The sequence below is a fragment of the Manis pentadactyla genome, chromosome X (assembly GCF_030020395.1).
Source record: "Manis pentadactyla isolate mManPen7 chromosome X, mManPen7.hap1, whole genome shotgun sequence".
Classification (NCBI taxonomy): domain Eukaryota; kingdom Metazoa; phylum Chordata; class Mammalia; order Pholidota; family Manidae; genus Manis; species Manis pentadactyla.
Window position 1 is genome coordinate 121,290,347 of NC_080038.1, and position 21,554 is coordinate 121,311,900.

The following is a 21,554-nucleotide window of genomic DNA, read 5'->3' on the forward strand; positions in this document are numbered from 1 at the left end:
TTTGTGGCTAAGTCCTTGGAATCACTTGATACTCTCTTTAAGGTACATAAAAGAGTGAAATTACGTAAAAAAATGAAATCCTTAAACTCTCGAAACTTCCATTGCCTTTTGAAAAATACAGTACAAGTACATCAGGGCTTTGTGTGTTTTTTAAAATTGGTTCCAGTTTATTGAGATTAGTCCGTAATGGGAATTTAAAATGGATTTGTCAGTTCTAACTATGCATATTATTTTGCTTGCCATTCTTCTAGAGGTACTGCCATTAAAAGAATACTATTGCCAAAAAGTTCAGATCACTATAGGGAAAAAAACAACTAAGATCAGAAAACAAAATGAGTAAAAAAAGAAATTTACTGAGGAAGGAAGCTCAGATTTTTGCATATTATATCATTTATGAAAATGATTTTCTTAATTTGGGAATTGTGAGTCTGCCAATTGCATAATATTAACTGAAAGGTATTTTTTCATACTAAGAACGTTTAAATGTGTGAAAAATGATAGTCTTCCTAACTTAATGTGAATGAATAGATCTGAATGGAGGAAAAATGCCTAATAGGCCAAAAGGATGCACACTTACAAAAATAATTGGCACTAAGTATTTTAAAGGTTCAGAGAGCAGCTAGTTTTCTTCTTGGACAGATACAACAAAGTACAATAGAAAAGCCCTTGTGTGTGGATCAGAACATCGGGGCTCTACTTCCAGTCATGGTGTAGTGATATGGCCCTCCTCCTGTCAGTACTCCATGCTGAGCCTTGGTTTTCTCATCTCTGTAATAAAAACTTTGGGCTGGATAGCTTCTGCTTTCTTCTGCTCAGTCTCTGATTTTTAGAAAATTAAGGACTCTTCAAGTATGCAAAATGAAATCGAGATTGGCCATATACACACCAGTTAGTAAAAAAGATTATTACTTGTTTAAGTGATTTACTGCATTGGTAATAGGGCATTTATTTATTTTTCATCTTAATGTAATTGTGTATCCTAACATGACTACCTGCCCTCCTCCCCCTGCACACCAGGACTGGCATTATAGTAAATAGATTCAAGTAAAAGTTTAGTCAGTAGTCTCATTTTTCTCCTTGATAAAATGCTTAACTTTGGGATGCTGCTAGGCTGCCTCTCTGTCAGTCTCTTGAAGTTCAGCAAAACTGTATGTTTTTTCCCTCTTGCAAGGTGGTCATTCAAGGTCAGGCATCTCTCTAACTTGGAACCAGCCAAGTGCATAATCCGATGACTTCAGACTCCAATGCTTTCAATCTGGCACCCTTCATGAGCATTGAGTTCATATTAAAGCATTTAAAATATATTCTCCTTCATCTACATATCACAGCAATAACAAACTGGGCACAGGACAGTGCCTGGGAGCAAATAACCCTTGGAGTTAATGATCTGAGGGGCAGCTGAAGGACCATTGACTCTTCCCATGAAAGTCAGCCTTTCATCCCCATAAAATGCCTATTCCTAAGATGCCAGGCCTTCAATAATTTTTCTGTCTCACATCAGATTAAGTAGTGGCCATAAATAATAGCATTTAATACATAATAATGAGATGTGGTAATGCAGTAAAATATCAACAATTCTAGTACTGTATAAAGATGGCTATTCTGAACAAACCAAAAGAAGGGGCAGTAAATGAAGTTCATGAATCATAATATTTTAGAAGTGACTTTCCCCTTATTGATTTGAAATGAAATATAAGTAAGGTGAATTCATGTACTTTAGGGGTGCAGTTCCCTTTCCTTTGATCCTTATTCCACCGAGGAATGATCCATTTTAGAAATAATAGAGAAGCACCCCTGACATCTGTTTTAAATGGATTTTTAAAATAGTGTATGTTCAGCTTCCTTCTCCCTTTTTAGCACTAGATTCAGCTTTCAAGGTATGTATAGTTCTAAACTAAGTAGCAAATACAGCTCTACAAATGTTTTTTTCCAGAAGAAGCATTTTTCATTTACTTATTATAGTGAAAAACAATACGTTTCTACATTGAGCCATGCTAGGTGCTGGGGAAACAAAAATCAATGAGGGACATGGTCCCCAATCACAAGCTCATGGCAGACAGGTGAGGACTGTCTATATACAGAGAAATAAAATAATCAAGTGTTGTAGTGGAAATGCATATGAATTTATTTGCTCATGGCATTCATATTATTATTCTAAATACAAAAAGATTCACATATCAGAACCTACTCAGTAGGGCAATGAGATAGATAATCTGAAATAGCCTCCCATGCCCCCCAAAATCTATAGGAATGACTGGTCACAGTAGGCAGAATATCCTTCCAAAGACGTCCATGTCCTAAGCCCTGGCACCTGTGAATATGTTGCATAATATGGAAAGGGGGAATTAAGATTGCAGATGGAATTAAGGTTGTTATTCAGCTGACCTTAAGATGGTGAGATAATCCTGGTTAACTGGCTGAACTCAATGTAATCACAAGCGGCCTTAACAGTGGAAGGAGGCAGAAGAGAGAGAACCAGAGAGATGGCAGCATGAGAGCTCGGCCTGGCGTTGCTGGCTTTGAAGATGACAGCCACCAGCCAAGGAATGGGGGTAGCTTCTAGAAGCTGGAAAGGGTAAGAAAAAGGATTATCTCTTAGAGCCTCCAGAAAAGAATGTAGGCCTGTCAACATGTACTTTGATTTTACATATCAAGACCCATTTCAGACTTCTGATTTCCAGAACGTAGGATAAGTCCATGTTGTTTTATGCCACTAAGTCTGTAGTATTTTATTACAGTGTCAAGAGAGAACTAGTTGCAGAGGTGCCCAGTACAGAAAATTCAGGGAGCAGTCTCTAGCTGTTAGCAGTTGTGGTTGCTGAAAGGCATAGTTTATGCTGGTCTTGGTGTGCAGGGATATTCGTCTAGTGACCATTTTTCATGGCTATCCACATCAGTCCCCTCCAGTACAAGTACAACCATTTGTGAGATCCCTGAAGTGCCTGACTATTCTCTGTTGCTCCCACCCCCAGTCTCGGGGAGAAAGTAGCCCACTTTCCCTCTTCTTCTATGGACCATGTGGGTCCTCTTACTCCCATCCCCTTTCCCCCATTCTTCTGCCTGGATGCCCAGGATGCATGGTTTGTGGATAGGTGAAAAGTGGAAAATTATCTTTTTTTCATGTGGCATCTACAGCAGTGAGAATGATATAGGCACTACTCCCCTAATAAATTATCCTGGCATGTGTTTTATGATAACATCAGTTAGGAATGAGTATAATATGAAATAAGAATCCCAAGCTAATGGCCTACTGCTCAGGAGCAGTCCTCAGAAATGTTTTGTTTGCAACCCAGGGGTCTTCTTTTCCTCTCTTCCCTCCTCTCCCCACTCTCTTCTTTCTCTAATGCTTATAGCTTCAGAGTATGCTTTTCAGTTCCTTAGTGTCTGCTACCCCCTATTGTTTTACTCCTTGCTTACTTGACTTGTGTGTGTTGTGTGGCTAGTCCCTGTACTGATAAGGTTAAGTACATACACTTTGAGGTTTAAAGAGATGAGATAATCCAATTTTGCCACATACTAGCTGTACAACTTGGGCAAATAGATTACATATAATCTTTCTAAACAGTCCCCTCATCTCTAAAATGGGGATAATAATTCTACTTCATACCTGACATATAAAGCAATTTGCACAATCTCTGGCATACAACATAATACTTGTGCAATAAATACTAACAACCCCTCCCACTACTGTTATTGCCACTGTGAGGCCACAAATCAATTCCATCTAGTAGTGGAATGATAAGCAGCATCCTGAAAGGCTTCATGGAGAAGATGATGCTAATAAGACTAGGACCATTCTGTAAGGGTGGACCGGTAGAGGGTAGGAAACAGCAATTTGGTTATTACTTGATGAACAAATGGTGTTGAAGGGCAGGTGTTCCAAGCAAAAGAAGGAGTGGCACAGAAACATCAAATAGCTTGGTCTCCTAGGGGAATTGCAATAATTTTGAATAGCGAAAGGGTGATGTGGAAGGTAGGCCTGAGAAGAGATGAGGCTGGAGAGCCAAATGAAAAGGGACTTCTAGGTCTCAAGGGCATCTCCTTTTTCTTGTAGGTCAGTGGTTCTCTCATGCTACTTGTGAAATTTGAAGTTTCGTGGATTACCCACTGAGCCTCTGTCTTGCCTGAAGAAAACCCTTGAAACAGATTAACCTAGGAATATGATTTTAAAACCACTTGTATAGGCATGGAGGAACTAAGGAAGGGTTTTAATAGTCACATTTGTGATATAAAGGATTCACCCTGGAGGCGGCAATACTGGAGGCCAAGAAACCAGTTAGGAGACTACTGCTGTAGGCCTGATGAGAGATGATGAGGGTCAGGTGGCAACTGACAATGGGAACCATGAGAAAGGGATAGATTTATACAGTGGTTCTCAAATTTGAGTGTGTAGCAGAATCACTCAGAGGGCTTGTTAAATTGAGATTGTCAACCCCTATCCCTGAGTTTCTCTTTCAGCTGGCTCCGAGGTGGGGCCCAAGAATGTGCATTTCTAACAAGTTCCCTGGGGATGCTGATACCACTGGTCCAGGGACTACACATTGAGAACCATGACATTTAAGATACACTGTGTAGAAATGACAGGCATGGGCCTTTCATTAGATTCGGGAGGTAAAGGAAAGGTTTCTGGCTTGGGAGACTGGGCAGATGGTGATACCATTCAGTGTTACTGCAAGTTTAAGCTGAGTTGAAAAACAATTTTCATGATCCTATCTGGCAAGGGAAGGTCAGATAAAAATCTTTGACTTATAATCAGATCCTGCGCCCTCTTCTGAATATCCTGACCCTGTGCTTTTTACCAGTTTCTCAACACCCCTCCCTCTCTCTCACCCCATCCAGATTCCTTGACCTTGGTACCATTCGCTTTCATGAAATGAGAATACAGGTTGGGGGTGGGTAGGATAACGAGTTCCATTTTATACCTGCTGAGTTTGAGGAGCCTATGGAACATTTAAATGGGATAATCTCAGAAAAATAATTTAGGCTTTAGATTTTGTTTGTTTGTTGATGTAAGCAGAGTTTATCTCATTGCATTTTGGTCACCATCTCTTCTTTAAGCAAAATAGGAATAGTCAAGCTATAGGTGCAGATGTAGTTTGAGGTTTCATCTGGTGACTTCCTATATATTTGCAGTCAATCCTTTAAGGATTTCTGAGTGTTAAATTTGCTCATGGCTGACAGTCATCCTTTTTATAGTATAGATCAGTGAATCCAAAACATGTTCATTTTTAAATTCCCCTTGAACATTCCTGTGACCTAGCTTTCTCTATGTTACCACTTCACCAAAAAGGGAAATCAAAGTGTGGCAGAATATCCATGCTGTTAAGCAGGGGAGGAGAGTAAGAGAATATCATGTAGGTTGCCTCTTTTTCTTCTTTTTTCTTTTTTTGTGTGTGGCCTATTTCAGTAATGGTCAGATTTTTCACCAAAGCAACAAGGTCTCTCTCTAAGGTTAACAATAGGAAAAGAAAAGATCTTACAGTAGCATTAAGTACCTACATGCAATAGTGAGGTGAGGAGTAAAACAAAACCTACAAACAGTGGAAATGGACACTAAGCAAGAGGAATTAAACTGATAGACTTGATTTTATTGAAGTTATGTGGGTGAGTCAAACTTTTCTGGCACACGGTATAGCCTTACAGATTAGATACATAGATAGATAGATAGATAGATAGACAGATAGATAGAGATTCTCAGTTTGGTTGCCAGCTTATAGTTCCATGAAACTGTAGAATCATCTTAATGTGGGGGCAGAAATATGGTGAGATGGTCAGTTAAAACCATTCTTTCATAAAATTTCTTAAAAAGATACATTTAACTGTGCTATCATTCTCCTTTGGAGTCCACTCATCTTAGTGACTAATTACCTGCATTTTGTGGATAGGACAGCCACTCATATACTTCTATTCGCAAGGCACATAATGAGCCTTAACATGTAGATTCAATTCATTTTCTTTTATCATTTAGCTTTAATCTTTTAAGAAAAATGGAAGCATTGCTCAGTTGGTACTTATTCTCCCACCCTAGGGGAAAAAAAACCACGCAGGAAAGACCATCATAAAGCTGAAAACAAAGCCTTAAGTTTTTGCTAAGTGTTCATACATAAGCCACAATCTGAAATGCATCCATGTTTGCCAACAGGAAGTCCAACATTGGATGTTTAGGGATCAGAGTTTATAGAAATGGCTTTTGTGTTTTCTGGAAAATCTTTCTGAGCAGACCTTCCTTAGGAGGGTTATTTCAGCTGCATGATATTGCTAACCTGACAGCTGAATGCAGCCAAGTGTGTTTTGGGTGAGGCAAAGTCCAGCCCTCCAACTCACCTTAATAAATTTGAAATCACTATTTCTTCAGCCTAACATACTTCCAAAGTATATTGAGAATCACTATATATTCTTTAGAAGAAAAGATAAAGAAAAATAAAAAAACAATGAGAAAAATTCTGAGATAACTATAAAGGGGCAATGTAATCCCATGCTATGTGGCACACTATCTGAAGTATCAGGGTCTGATCTATGGGATAGACATTGCATTGGTGACCTTCAGATATTGTCCTACTTTCACTAGATGTCTGACAAATGTCAGATGAAACTATTCAAATTATATGATTGTAAATGGCTCTTTTCTGAGAACATATCAGCTACCTATTTTGCCCCAGACTTATCTGTATCATTGCATGTGAATTTTAATTTTAAAAGATGCATTTTAAAAGTGACTTGGCATTCTGAAACATCTTTTTACATTGATAGATAGTACCTGCACTAGAGGGGGTGAGGTAATAATATGGGTAACTGTTCAACCACTGTGTAATACATGTGAAACTGACATAAGATCGTGTATCAGTGATACCTAAAAAAAAGAGGTAACAATTAGAAAAACAAAGTTACTTGGCTATCACTGACTGTAATAGATGACTGATTTTCTTCTCATTTGCAAAATTCTTTGGTTAAATTGAATGGGTATAATTCAGAGTGTATAATGCAAATCTCCCGTGATAAGATCATATCAACAATAAAGATTTTCAATGCCCTTCTTCATTGTCTTTAATTTTACCCGTATTTGTTCAAAAACATCTTGACTGATGCGCAACTATTTTGGGTACTGTGTATGAACACAAAATGGAAGACACACTTAGGTGTATGCCCCACCGATCTGAGCTTACACCTACATCCTGTATGAGGTGAGCGCCACCCATGAGGACTGATTTGCACCAAGCTTATAGTTTTAATCATAAGAGAGAACATGAAGTTAATTCATTTTAATTGTCGACAGTAGTTTAAGGAGGCAGAGGAAGCAGCTCCAAGAAACTGTTCCGTAATTCTAAGAAAGGCTGACTTTCAGTTAAGTACATTTTTTTTCTTCACTATTTTATTAAGGTATGATTGATATACACTCTTATGAAGGTTTCACATGAAAAAACAATGTGGTTACTACATTCACCCATATTATCAAGTGTCCACTCATACCCCAATGCAGTCACTGTCCATCAGTGTAGTAAGATGCCACAGATCCACTGTGTGCCTTCTCTGTGCTACACTGTTCTCCCCGTGATCCCCCACACCATGTGTACTGAACATAATACCCTTCCATCCCCTTCTCCCTCCCTACCCGCCCGCGCTCCCACACCCCTCCCCTTTGGTAACCACTAGTTCATTCTGGGAGTTTCTGAGTCTGCTGTCATTTTGTTCCTTCAGTTTTGCTTCATTGTTATACTCCACAAATGAGGGAAATGACTTGGCATTTGTCTTTCTCCGCCTGGCTTATTTCACTGAGCATAATCTCCTCCAGCTCCATCCATGTTGTTGCAAATGGTAGGATTTGTTTCTTTCTTATGGCCGAATAGTATTCCATTGTGTATATGTACCACCTCTTCTTTATCCATTCATCTACTGATGGACACTTAGGTTGCTTCCACATCTTGGCTATTGTAAAAAGTGCTGCGATAAACATAGGGGTGCATATGTCTTTCTCAAACTGGACTCCTGCACTCTTTGGGTAAATTCCTAGAAGTGGAATTCCTGGGTCAAATGGTATTTCTATTTTGAGCTTTTTGAGGAACCTCCATACTGCTTTCTACAATGGTTGAACTAGCTTACATTCCCACCAGCAGGGTAGGAGGGTTCCCCTTTCTCCGCATCCTCGCCAGCATTTGTTCACTTTTCGATGCTGGCCATCCTCACTGGTATGAAGTGATATCTCATTGTGGTTTTAATTTGCATTTCCCTGATGATTAGTAATGAGGAGTATCTTTTCATGTGTCTGTTGGCCATCTGAATTTCTTCTTTGGAGAACTGTCTCTTCATATCCTCTGCCCATTTTTTAATCGGGTTATTTGCTTTCTGGGTGTTGAGGCATGTACGTTCTTTATATATTTTGGATGTTAACCCCTTGTCGGATATGTCATTTACCAGTTAAGTATATTTTTGTAAGACATTTTATCATGTGGTAAACACAGAATGATCATTCCATCAGACAGATGAAATATTCATTAGAAAGTGAAGTAAGGAAATCATAGTATGACTAAAGAATAAGGAGGGAGGGAGCAGCCTCTCAAGAATCTTCTGACCCCAAGAAAAGGAAATCAGAATTGCCATAGAGAAGGACCACAAAATGCAAACTTTTTAAAAGGTTATTTCCATGAAGTCTGAGGAATCTTGGCCTCCATTAAGATTTCTGTCCCCGAGAGCCTAAACTGTAAGTAAGGTATCTGCTTTGTCTGCAGAATAAAAAGGAGATCTTTGCTTAATCATTATCCTGGGAGCTGAACATCCTGCTGCATTTGAATAAAAATACCTACTTCATTACTGATGGGAACACAGTGTTCAGTGCACCCAGTGATTTACAGTGGAGCTAACTGACTGGACTACCTTATAAATGAATGGGCAGTTAGAAGAATACCAGTTATTAATGTGTTTACTATGAAATGAAGTATGTAATGCCCACAAATTCTCAAAAATTTACCAAAGGAGTGCTGTCGACATTAAGAAAGTTCTATTATACAGTTAGGTAAAATGGCATGTAGTGATGTAGAAAACAGATTTCTGATGAGTCAGCAATACCATCAGGTTTTTTACTCTAGTGAAATCTTTCAAAATGATGGGAAAGGTTGAGCTAGGAAATCACAGAGTTGCCGAGGACCTCAAGACATCATTTGCTCTAGGCTTCTGCCTTCAAGCAGGTGAATGTATGCACAAAGGGTCAGAGAGTCGTGGTGTCAGCGTTATGAGTGCAGAATTCTTTAGTTAACAAATAGAGCATTTATGTGTCTCACACTGTTCAAAGCACTTTACACATACTAACTGGGTGGATTTATCATGGTGTCATGGTGCTGCTTTTCCCCTCCTTTGACTCTTTCATTTTCTTTCCTCTTACTTTTTTCTCTATACACCCTTTTTTTTTTTTCCTTTTCCACTACTTGTTTTGCCATTGGCTGTCCTTTCCACTGTTCCAGGCTTGTCAGGATCCTCCAGTACAATGAGGTAACTGAAATCTAGGGTCTTTTTATTTTTTCTCATGGTTTTTAAGAATGTCATGAATTTATGTCAAGTTTCTTATAAAAATAAAAACATATTATTTCATCATTTTGTCTTCATCACTGTGACTTGTCATTTTATGATGGAAGGAAATAAAGTGGGCCTAGAACAATTTGATATCCACATAGCATTGAGAGTTACTTCCAGTGTCTTAAGATCATTTTTCAAATGATAAAATGTTTGGATAAGACTAGAATTGGAAAGGGACTGCATATAGACTAGTCCTTAAATAATAATTTCCCTTTAAAAATTTCCAGTTTGCCTAACCACATGAGAATATTTCCTTTTGTTCCCATCCTTGACATTTGGCAAAAGAGGGTGAATATGCTTTTTTCATTTTAAATTTTCTCTTTTCATTCTTGAGTTTGTGTTTTTTCTTTTATAAACTTCATAGGTCTTCATAAATGATTTCTCTCCTTGTTCTTTCACTTTTCAGTCTAGGATGTAGAAAATCCTGTGTAACTGACAAACTTGAAATTTAAATAATAGAAAATTCACTTTTAACCTACTTTTTAAAAAATTATGTACATTTTTCTATGTGTTGCTTATTGACCAATGTGTGTGTGTGTCTGTGAGATCTATCAAGTTATGAACAATTGTTTTATGTTGGGAACTTTTCAATTCTTTTTATACTTGTTATCTCATTTAATCTTCACAATACCTTTATGAAGCCTGTATTATTTTCATCTCTAATTTTAAAGTTTAGAAGACTGAGGCAAAGCAAAGTTAAGTAATTTGGCTGAGGTTACATAAAAGTAAATGGTATGGCCAGTATTCAAATAGTGTGTAGGCTCCTATTTTCTTTTTTTTAAGATTATTTATTTATTTATTTTTATTAAGGTATCATTGATATACACCCTAATGAAGGTTTCCCATGAAATACATTGTGGTTACTACATTCACCCATATGATCAACTCCCCCCAATACCTCATTGAAGTTACTGTCCATCAATGTAGCAAGATGCTACAGAGTCACTACTTGTCTTTTCTGTGCTACATTGTCTTCCCCATGACCCCCCACACACCATGTGTACTAGTCATAATACCCCTCAGTCGCCTTCTACCTCCCACCCCACCAACCCTCCCCGACCCATCCCCTTTGGTAACTTCTTGGAGTCCCTTCTTGGAGTTTGTGAGTCTGCTGCTGTTTTGTTCCTTCAGTTTTTGCTTGTTCTTATACTACACAGATGAGTGAAATCATTTGGTACTTGTCTTTCTCTGCCTGGCTTATTTCACTGAGCATAATACCTTCTACTCCATCCATGTTGTTGCAAATGGTAGGATTTGTTCTCTTCTTATGGCTGAATAATATCCCATTGTGTATATGTGTCACATCTTCTTTATCTATTCATCTACTGATGGACACTTAGGTTGCTTCCATATCTTGGCTATTGTAAATAGTGCTGCGATAAACACAGGGGTGCATATGTCTTTTTGAAACTGGGCTCCTGCATTTTTAGGCTAAATTCCTAGAAGTGGAATTCCTGGGTCAAATGGTATTTCAATTTTTAGCTTTTTGAGGAACCTCCATATTGCTTTCCACAATGGTTGAACTAGCTTACCTTCCCACCAGCAGTGTAGGAGGGTTCCCCTTTCTCTGCATCCTTCCCAGTATTTGTTGTTCTTAGTCTTTTTGATGCTGGACATCCTAACTGACGTGAGGTAATATATCATTGTGCTTTTAATTTGCATTTCCCTGATAATTAGCGAAGTGGAGCATCTTTTCATGTACCTGTTGGCCATCTGAATTTCTTCTTTGGAAAATTGTTCAGATCCTTCGCCCATTTTTCAATCAGGTTATTTTCTATTTGGTTGTTGAGGCATGTTAGTTCTTTATATATTTTGGATGTTAACCCCTTGTCAGATATGTCATTTACAAATATATTCTCCCATACTGTAGGATGCCTTTTTGTTCTAATCATGGTGTCCTTTGCCATACAGAAGCTTTTTAGTTTGATGTTGTCCCACTTGTTCATTTTTGCTTTTGTTTCCCTTGCCCAAGGAGATAAGTTCAGAAAAAAGTTGCTCATGTTTATATTCAAGAAATTTTGGTCTCTGTTTTCTTTAAGAGTTTTATGGTTTCATGACTTACATTCAGGTCTTTGATACATTTCGAGTTTACTTTTGTTTATGGACTTAGACAGTAATCCAGTTTCATTCTCTTACATGTAGCTGTCCAGTTTTGCCAACAGCAGCTGTTGAAAAGGCTGTCATTTCCCCATTGTATGTCCATGGCTCCTTTATCATATATTAATTGGCCACATATGTGTGGGTTTATATCTGGGCTGTGTATTTTATTCCATTGATCTATGGGTCTGTTCTTATGCCAGTACCAAATTGTCTTGATTATTGTGGCATTGTAGTAGAGCACCTATTTTATTATATCTCCATTTGTACCTAAATCCATTAAGAGAAGAATTCTGGTTTTTATACATCCTGCTTTTCTTATTTGGGTGCCCAAATTTAGAATTCCTAACTTAAGGTATCTGAATATTGGACTGGATCTTTTGATACAGCAGAAGAACCTGCACAGAGAGTCCTCTTGTTGTGAAATACTTCAAGTAAAGGATCCTAATGTGACCCCTCTAAAGTATGATTTTAGTAGTTATATTCTGAAATAATCTTAAAATGCTCACAGTAACTAAAGTAGATGGATAGATAGGAGAGTAAGCAGCTCTCCCCTAATCCTTCATGTACCCAGATCACCATTCTGAGAAGTTTTCTTATCTTTGTCAGATATCAAAGTGTTGTTCATTCCCCATGTAGCTTCCTTGAGTAAAGAAAACAGAGATTTCTTCCTGGATCATTTTCTGTTTCCTGTACTCAAACTATGAGTATATTCAAGATCCATCATTTGTTTTTCTCTCTATATCTTTTCTTCCTTGGGAATTACTTCTACCTTTATGACTCTAGCTGTTGTTTCTTGCACTATGGCCCCATTATCTCCAACTTCTGGTCATTGTGTATACTTGGATTTTCTGCAACTTTCTGAGACTCATCGTGTTTCCAAAGGAGAGTACATCGTGTTTCCAAGGCTGGATCTCTTGACTACCTTCTCAGTTTCTGTCAGTGTACTATCATTCTTACGGCTGCCCAGGCTTAAATCTCTGAGATTTTCTTTGTCCCCTTCTTGTACTTTACTTCCATATATAATCAGTCATTATGTCCCATTGGTGCTTCATAATGTTTGTCACTTCCCTCCTTTCTTTTTTGGACCATTGCCATGAGCTTTACCTCTAGTTTAGACAGTTTAACATCTTGCTTATCAATCCCCTACTAAAACTTCATATATTTCCTTGTCCCTAGCAGGAATTCAGTGTATTTGGTTTTGTGATTGATTGAGGTTACCTCCTACCTCCAGAAACAATGAGCAAGTCACTTTTGGAACTAGATTTTTTGAAGTCCATGTGTGTTTTTCCTGCATGTCTGTGATATCCTTATTGTAGCCAGGTGTATATATTTTATCAGGGTCAGTATTATATATTTGTCTTTTGTGAGCTACTAGGAGAAAGGGATTTAGGTTGATCCTGAATTAATGAATTCCAGTGCTGTAGAAGGACAATCAGTACATTTTATCCAGTGAGGGTGATTTTATATGCTCCATAATGATAGACAGTATATAGATTTTATTCACTGTCAGATCCCTAGCACCTTGCTCTGTACCTAGCAGCTAGTAGGTATTAACAAGTATGCATTGGATGAATTAATGGATAAATGCCAATGATAATGATAACTATGCTGTCTCAAAACAGGAGAACAAAAATCTACTGATGACTTGCCTCATTCACTCTAATATATTAGCCTGTGGGGAATGTACCCAACATACTGAGATTTTTCCACATAGTCATATATTTAAGGCAATAATTGAATCTTTAAGTAAAATTTATGTCCATGCTAAATTATGCTTCTTGTGGGATAGCATGGCATGATTCTACTTGGGCACTACAAATTATATTGATGGGGTGAAATGTGTTTTCATGTCCATTTGTAAAATGTGGAATATTGTTGAATTACTTTAAGTGTCATGTTGAGATGAGTTTAGGTTGGTTTCTTTGGGTTTGACACATTTCAGTCTGTCATCCTGTCCTTAGAGATGTTGAAAATTAAATGGGAATCCTTAAATAATTTAATTTATAAGCTTGCTTACAGCTGTGTGGTTTATCAAGCCAGATGTCGGTAGCCTCACTTTCTTGCAGCTCAGATGTTGCCAGAACATAAATTAAAATTGTTTCTGCATGTCAGGGATTAGCATACAAAACAAGTAGAAACTTTCTTTCGATAGCCAATCTCCGTGTAGGCTGCACTAGGCAGTCCATTTCTTTTTTTTAACCATCGCCTAATTTTGAAAAAAGAAAAAAGAGTGTAATTCATTCATAAAACAAGCTCAGTTATATTTCTGGGGAAATCTGTTGCCTGTGTATGTGATGACTTCACTCACATCTCTGTAACAGAAAGTCTGCAACAGAGATGTTACTCTAGTTTCACGCCTCCCTCAACCCAGGAGCTGTTGTTTAAATACAATAGATTTACTCATGTTTTTATGGTTACACTGTCAGCATTTTCAGTCTCCCTTTTAAAAACTGGTCTAGACACTGTTTTAACAGGGTGTTTTTCCTAGTGAGAAAGTACGCATCTGAGCTATCCTTGCCACTCATATATAGAAAACAAGCAGCCTCCGTGTAACTTAAGCAAGGGTACAGGAGATGACTTGAGGTGATAGAAACAGCAAAGTCTTTCCCGGCCCTCCAGCATAGCCACCGCGGGACCTTGGGTAAGTCAGTTGTTCTGTCTGGGCTATCTCTTCTCATGTAACATGAGGAGTTTAGGCCGAATAATCTCTCAGTTTCTATGCCTACTCTAGAATTCTTTGAGATGTTAAAGTCTTAGCCTTTATTTCAGATCTTTTTGCATTATTAAATTCTCTCCATCCTTTAAGGTCCAATGAAATATTCCAAGCTGCATGACTCTAATGTGACTTCCCCATTTTTTGAATTCCTACAGCAGTTACATAGTCTGGATGCAGAATTTTCCATGTTTGTAGAGTCATATTTTGTTATCTAATTCTTTTTTGTGCTTTAAAGTTATTACCCCCAACTATATTGCAAGAATCTTGAACATAAGAACTAAGTTGTGTAACTCTCCTATTTCCTTTATTAATTCTGTTACATTATGAAGTCCATAAAATTATTAACTGATTTGGATGAAATGCGAATCACTTAACCACCCGGATTGAAAGAACTGGAATATGAATAAAGGTAGCCTCTTTTCTCCCTGAGAATGATTGATTGATTTGGTAGCATTAAAAAAAGGGTATAGAGGCCCCCTGAAATTACTGCTCTAGAGGCCTTAAATGGAAATAATATTCTAATCAAAAAGAATATTTTCTCGGTCTTTAGATCTGGGGATTTCATTTGTGAGAAATAAGTCCCTGTTTGGCAGGAAAGAGATATTTTGGTCATTTTTCTTTTTGGACCTCTAGCATCAATTTTCTAATCCAATCCAGCCAACATAAATTGAGCTCACACTATGTGTCATGTACCATGATAGACACTGTGATGGGTTGGAGGAAGATTGGTACATGTAAAAATTGATAAGACATAATTTTTTCCCTCAAGCGTTCACAGTGTAGAAGTTGAGGTATAATCAGCATTAAAACAAACACTCCTACAATGTAATGTAAGAAAAACAGTAATAAAGGTATATATGAAGTGGTTTGGAATCCCAGACAAGGGAGCTTCTTACTGTACCTCATGTTTTATATTTGGGAATATACTACAGAAAGGTGACATTTATGTAGACTTTAGACGATGGCTAGGAACTTGGCTGTTAGAAAAGGCAGGGAAGTGAATCTGAGGTGGATATATTAAAACAAGCAAAAGCACAAAGGCGTGCAGTCTCTAGTATGTCTACAGGATTATCTGATATGGCTGAATTGTAGGATGTTTGTGGAAAAGCATTTTAAAAGAAAGGAATGGAGTAGCAGGCCAGCTTCCTAGCTTAGCAGTGATTTTTCAAGTTCACTTAATTCCCTAGAGGGTATACATCCTGGGCCTTTTCTAAAAGTAATGAAGGCTATGGGGTAGGGTAACAGTATACAAGAGGAACTTGTGGACATGTACTCCTTCCTGTCATGAAATTCTCAGAATCAGCTTCTTCAATTGTCCTGTGTATTTAAGACAGTCATTTTTTGTCCTTTTCTCTTGCATGTGTGTATTAGGAGTAATGAGATTATCTTAATTCATTTTATGACTAATTAAAATAGAAAAAACTCTAAGTTATGCATCTGAAACTGAAATATTACAACTCATAGCAGCAGGCAGCAGAACAGACAGCCGACACTATATTGCATTCAAGCTCCAGTGCCAGAAACTTCTGCAAGTTTGGAAGGGGGACCTTGCTTTCCTCTGTTACTTTTTCAAGCCTCACCAGTGAATTTCTCCTATTCCTTCAGGCAACCAGGGAATTTACATTTACCCTCTTCCTTTTCTGTCTACTCCCTGGAAAACACAAAGCCTGCTGGGAAAGGGATCTGACAAACTTAGTCATCTGGAGCCCTGAGCAACTTAAGGCTCTGGGGGTTGGCCTCCCAGTGGTGGGTGTTTGCATTTTTAACAAGGGGGTAAAGGCCTTGCTTAACTTAAATAAAAGACTTTAGAACTCCCTGGTAGCTACTCCCTCAGCCCTGAACACAAGCTACCGGTAACACTTGATGTTCCTTTCTGCTGTCCAAAATCACTAATGTACTTGAAGTTTGTTATTTTTCACAACTGAAATGAGACTACATAGCTAGATTTTTATAATAAAAACAGTATGAGGGATTTGATTCTCCAGGCAATTTCCCACACTTACTGTTTCCTCATACAGTAATGAATAAACAGTATTTTAGCGAGAGGAAAAGAGCTTTGAGAGTGAAAGACAAAAATAAGACTGACCAAAGAAATGCCTTTCGGATCCTTGGGGTCTTTCCTATTGGAACTGAATTTCTGTGTCTCCTGCAGGTTGTTGAGTTTATGAAACTGATTTTTGATTGGCAAGGAGAGTGTTAAAATTTTGAATAGAATCTTAGCTATTAAAATAACTGTTTTACGTAAGCAAATTAGCATGAGCTCAGGATGTTTAGTTTGGAGATAAAACTATATCTATTAAAACTATCTGAGGGTCAGATTACTTCTCCATTCCTTTAAAAGCAAAGCCAGAGCCTGACTGAGAGCAAATTAAGAAAGAGGAAAATAATTCTGATTTATACCAGCCATGTGTGGCCACCATAACCAGTTTGTTAGTCAGTTCATTGTAATTGGATTTCTGAATTATTTTTCTTCATCCTACATTACTGCCATCTTTAAAAGGAATGTGGCCGTTTTTCAGTTTCATGCATTGATAAGTAGGTATACAATTCCTACTGTTTTACATGTGTGTCTAATTTTTGCCACTCTGCTGAAAAATATGTGACAAAACACCAATCAGTATATTGCGTTTTACTTCCTTAGAAGAAAACTGTTTCAGCAGGAGGTACAGCATAATATCTAGTGCTCATAAGGAGAAGTGATGTATTTTAGCTGGCAGGTATACCTGTGGCGTATTTGCCTGGGTAGTAGGGACAGAGAGAGGCCAAACAAAAGATGTGTCTTCCTCCCTCAAAGTGCTTGTGCTCTAGGATGAGAAACATGATCTTTACACATGCAGAATGTAATGTTTCTGATGGCTCTTTAACAAATTACCACAAACTGGGTGGCTTAAAACAACACTGATTTATTATCTCAGAATTTCTACAAGTTAGAAGTCTGGGCATGACTTAGATGATTTCTGTGCTCAGAGTCTCACAAAGCTGAAGTCAAGGTGTTAGCTGGGCTCATTCTCATCTGAAGGCTAGACTGGGGAAGAACCCACTTCCAACTCCCTAGGTTGTTGGTAGAAGTCCCTAATTACTTTGTGACAGAAGAATTCATGTTTCTTCAAAGCTAGCCATGGCAAGAAAGAGAGTCTCTGCTCCTTCAAATCTCTAACTTCAGAGATGGCCTTAGCCCTCTTTAAAAAAGGGGCCCTTCTGACTATGTCAGGCCCACACTGGATAATCTCCCATTTTTAATTTTTTTTATTTTGGTATCATTAATCTACAATTACATGAGCAACACTGTGGTTATTAGACTCCCCCTATTATCAAGTTCCCACCACATACCCCATTACAGTCACTGTCCATCAGCGTAGGAAGATGCTATAGAATCACTACTTGTTTTCTGTGTTTTACTGCCTTCCCTGTGCCCCCCCTACATTATGTGTGCTAATAGTAATGCCCCCTTTTTTCCCTTATCCCTTCCTTCCCACCCATCCTCCCCAGCCTCTTTCCCTTTGGTAACTGTTAGTCCATTCTTGGGTTCTGTGAGTCTGCTGCTGTTTTGTTCCTTGAGTTTTTGCTTTGTTGTTATACTCCACAGATGAGTGAAATCATGTGATACTTGTCTTTTCTGCCAGGATTATTTCACTGAGCATAATACCCTCTAGCTCCATCCATGTTGTTGCAAATGTTAGGATTTGTTTTCTTCTTATCTCCGTCCATTTTTTAATTGGATTATTTGCTTTTTGGGTGTTGAGACATGTGATTTCTTTATACATTTTGGATGTTAACCCCTTGTCATATATGTCATTTACAAATATATTCTCCCATACTGTAGGATGTCTTTTTGTTCTGCTGATAGTGTCCTTTGCTGTACAGAAGCATTTTAGCATGATGTAATCCCATTTGTTCCTTTTTTATTTTGTTTCACTTGCCTGAGGAGATGCATTCAGGAAAAAGTTGCTCATGTTTATATTCAAGAGATTTTTGCCTATGTTTTCTTCTAAGAGTTTTATGGTTTCATGACTTACATTCAGGTCTCTGATCCATTTCAAATTTACTTTTGTGTATGGGGTTAGACAGTGATCCAGTTTCATTCTCTTGCATGTAGCTGTCCAATTTTGCCAACAACAGCTGTTGAAGAGGCTGTCATTTCCCCATTGTATATCCATGGCTCCTTTATCATATATTAACTGACCATATATGTTTGGGTTAATATCTGGACTCTCTATTCTGTTCCACTGGTCTGTGGGTCTGTTCTTGTGCCAGTACCAAATTGTCTTGATTACTGTGGCTTTGTAGTAGAGCTTGAAGTTGCAAAGCGACATCCCCCCTGCTTTATTCTCCCTTCTCAAGATTGCTTTGGCTATTCAGGGTCTTTTGTGGTTCCATATGAATTTTAGAACTATTTGTTCCAATTCATTGAAGAATGCTGTTGGTATTTTGATAGGGATTGCATGAATCTGTAGATTGCTTTGGGCAGGATGGCCATTTTGACAATATTAATTCTTCCTAGCCAAGAGCATGGGATGAGTTTCCATTTGTTAGTGTTCTCTTTAATTTCTCTTAAGAGTGTCTTGTAGTTTTCAGGGTATAGTTCTTTCACTTCCTTGGTTAAGTGTATTCCTAGGTATTTTATTCTTTTTGATGCAATTGTGAATAGAATTGTTTTTCTGATTTCTCTTTCTACTAGTTCATCATTAGTGTATAGGAAAGCCACAGATTTCTGTGTATTGTTTTGTATCCTGCAGCTTTGCTGAATTCAGATATTAGTTCTAGTAGTTTTGGAGTGGAGTCTTTAGGGTTTTTATGTACAATATCATGTCGTCTGCAAATAGTGACAGTTTGACTTCTTCCTTGCCAATCTGGATGCCTTTTATTACTTTGTGTTGTCTGATTGCCATGGCTAGGACCTCCAGTACTATGTTGAATAACAGTGGGGAAAGTGGGCATCCCTGTCTTCTTGCTGATTTTAGATGAAAAGCTTTTCAGCTTCTCACTATTAAGTATAATATTGGCTGTGGGTTTGTCATATATGGCCCTTTATTACGTTGAGGTACTTGTCCTCTATACCATTTTGTTGAGAGTTTTTGTCATGAATGGATGGTGAATTTTGTTGATTGCTTTTTCAGCATCTATGGAGATGATCATCTGCATCCCACAGACGTTCGGGCTTTGTGCTGTTGTTGTCATTTGTCTCCATATATTGCTTGATCTCTGTTTTAATTTGGTCCTTGATCCATTGATTAGTTAGGAGCATGTTGTTAAGCCTCCATGTGTTTGTAAGCCTTTTTGTTTTCTTTGTACAATTTATTTCTAGTTTTATACCTTTGTGATCTGAGAAGTAGGTTGGTAGAATTTCAATCTTTTTGAATTTACTGAGGCTCTTTTTGTGGCCTAGTATGTGGTCTATTCTGGATAATGTTCCATGTGCACTTGAGAAGAATGTGTATCCTGCTGCTTTTGGGTGTAGAGTTCTGTAGATGTCTGTTAGGTCCATCTGTTCTAATGTATTGTTCAGTGCCTCTGTTTCCTTACTTATTTTCTGTCTGGTTGATCTGTCCTTTGGAGTGAGTGGTGTGTTGAAGTCTCCTAAAATGAATGCATTGCATTCTATTTCCTCCTTTAATTGTGTTAGTATTTGTTTCACATATGTCTGTGTTCCTATGTTGGGTGCATATATATTTATAATGGTTATATCCTCTTCTTGGACTGCCTCCTTTATCATTATGTGATGTCCTTCTTTATCTCTTGTTATTTTATTTGTTTTGAATTCTATTTTGTCTGATACAAGTACTGCAACACCTGCTTTTTTCTCCCTATTGTTTGCATGAAATATCTTTTTCCATCCCTTGTCTTTTAGTCTGTGTATATTTTGGGGTTTGAGGTGAGTCTCTTGTAAGCAGCATGTAGATGGGTCTTGCTTTTTTATCCATTCTATTACTCTGTGCCTTTTGATTGGTGCATTCAGTCCATTTACATTTAGGATCATTTATGATAAATATGTACTTACTGCTATTGCAGGCTTTGGTGTAATGGTTACCAAAGGTTCAAGGGTAGCTTCTTTACTATATAACCTTCTAACTTAACTCTTTTATTGAGCTATTATAAACACAGTCTGATGATTCTTTATTTCTCTCCCTTCTTATTCTTCCTCCTCCATTCTTCATATGTTAGGTGTTTTATTCAGTACTCTTTTATGTTTCCTTTAACTGCTTTTGTTGGTAGTTGATTTTATTTTTTGCCTTTAGTTAGTATTTGGTTGGTGTGCTTTTTTGCTGTGATTTTATTTTCTCTGGTGACATATTTTTAGCCTTAAGATTGCTTCCATCTAGAGTAGTCCCTTTAAAATATCCTGTAGAGCTGGTTTGTGGGAGGCAAATTCTCTCAACTTCTCTTGTCTGGAAATTGTTTAATCTCTCCTTCTAATTTAAATAGTAATCTTGCTGGATACAGTATTCTTGGCTAAAGGCCCTTCTGTTTCATTGCATTTAATATATCATGCCATTCTCTTCTGGCCTGTAAGCTTTCTGTTGAGAAGTCTGATGACAGCCTGATGGGTTTTCCTTTGTAGGTGATCTTTTTTCTCTCTCTGACTGCCTTCCATACTCTGTCCTTGTCTCTGATCTTTGCCATTTTAATAATTATATGTCTTGGTGTTGTCCTCCTTGGGTCCCTTGTGTTGGGAGATCTGTGGGCTTCCATGGTCTGAGAGTCTATTTCCTTCCCCAGCTTGGGGAAATTTTGAGCAGGTATTTCTTCAAATACACTTTCTATCCCTTTATCTCTCTCTTCTTCTTCTGGTACCCATATAATGCAAATATTATTCTGTTTGGATTGGTCACACAGTTATCATAATATTCTTTCATTCCTACAGATCCTTTTATCTCTCTCTGCCTCAGCTTCTCTGTATTCCTGTTCTCTAATTTCTATTCCATTAACAGTCTCTTGCACCTCATCCAGTCTGCTCTTAAGACCTTCTATTGATTGTTTCATTTCTCTTATCTCCCTCCAGAGTTCATCCCTTAGCTCTTGCATCTTTCTCTACAGGTCTATCAGCATGGTTATGACCTTTATTTTGAATTATTTTTCAGAAAGATTGGTTATATCTCTCTCACCAGGCCCTCTCTCTGGGGTTGTCTGAGTGAATTTTGACTGGACCAGATTCTTCTGCCTTTTCATGGTGATA

General features: G+C 37.9%; 1 protein-coding gene across 2 annotated transcripts in view; it reads left to right on the forward strand.

Moving 5' to 3' along the window:
• TENM1 (teneurin transmembrane protein 1) overlaps positions 1-21,554 on the forward strand; it is a 735,522-nt gene that overhangs the window by 16,807 nt on the left and 697,161 nt on the right. The window lies entirely within an intron of this gene.